The sequence below is a fragment of the Lactuca serriola genome, chromosome 9 (genome assembly GCF_051521515.1).
Source record: "Lactuca serriola cultivar US96UC23 chromosome 9, Lser_US96UC23_V15, whole genome shotgun sequence".
Lineage (NCBI taxonomy): Eukaryota > Viridiplantae > Streptophyta > Magnoliopsida > Asterales > Asteraceae > Lactuca > Lactuca serriola.
The window spans coordinates 170846023-170847485 of NC_136416.1; positions in this window are offsets into that span (position 1 = coordinate 170846023).

Here is a 1463-nt window from a genome sequence, read left to right on the forward strand (position 1 = left end):
ATAAGTTACTACTGCTGTACTAACTACCTTAAACCAAATGAAATTGAAAGTAACATGTGATCGGCCTGTATCCTGCTACCGACTCAATAGTAAAACGACGATGTAAGACTCTGTAAGAAATGACATTTGGCACCCATAGACTTGCAAGTCACACTGTAGCGAGCAACAAGGTGTAGGATAGTCAATCCAATATAGATCTATACGCAAACTCATTCGCTCCCCAATTAAGGAGATTCTGGACACAAAAACGGTCATGGCAGGTAGTGTCATGACCCGTTTAATGGCTCACATAACTGAATGTAATGTATATGTAATGTATGTGCTAGTTGTATTGTGTGTTCTTCCTCTGTCTAGCCTGTATGTTTGTTTCTCATCACTATGTATTATGTTTGTTTCTCATCACTATGTATTATGTTTGTTTCTCATCACTATTTATTATGTTTGTTTCTCTTCACTATGTATTATGTTTGTTTCTAATCACTATGTATTATGTTTGTTTCTCATCACTATGTATTATGTTTGTTTCTCATCACTATGTATTATGTTTTTTTTCTCATCACTATAAGTTATGACTCATGTATGAACTGACTCTTTGTATGATTCATTGTTCTAGTATTAGTATTAGTAAAACCCTAAACTATGCCTATTGTAGTTTACTAGTAATTTAACTTGTACGTATGAACATGGGAGTATACCCTTGCTACCCAAGGGTATTGAATTAACTAGAAGAACCTTTATGACTATATATGTACACATGATATATAATTAATAGTTAAATGACCTTCGGACGGATACCCGATACCGCACCAGACCACATCTCAACGGCGAAAAGGAAATAAGGCGGGCAGGCCTTCCTAAGCCTTTTAAACATTGCTTATATAACTATACATATATAGACATGCAATTGACAATATAAAAGCATAAAAATAAGATTTGTAAAACCTTTGAACATGATTACTATTTAAGAAAAGATCGACTTGATGTCAATCTATAAAACGAGTTGAAAGTATTTGTTTGATAAAACAGTTTAAGTATAAAGAAACATTTGTTTGAAACACAATTGTAAATGAGTTTGAAATGAAACATAAAGTGTATAATGAACAGTTTAATAAGGAGATTTAAACATATAAAACGTTTATGAAAATCATTTGAAGAAAACTGTTTGGTAAAACAGCTAATGAGTAGTAAATCATTTGAATGCTGCTTATTAATCACATGTGATTGATATAATAACTAGCATGATTCTACTTGTATCCCCCCCCCCATAAAACATTTAAAAACATTTAAAACATTGATTAAGGGTTATGAACTCACCTGTTGTGAGTGGTACGGATGAACTAAAGATGTATGATTGCTAGGTGTCAAGTGAAGTCTTGAACACACTCTATGATCCTAGTTAACATATAATATCACATATATGAATCAAATTAGTCTTTGAAAAATTAATAAACAAATTCAAGACA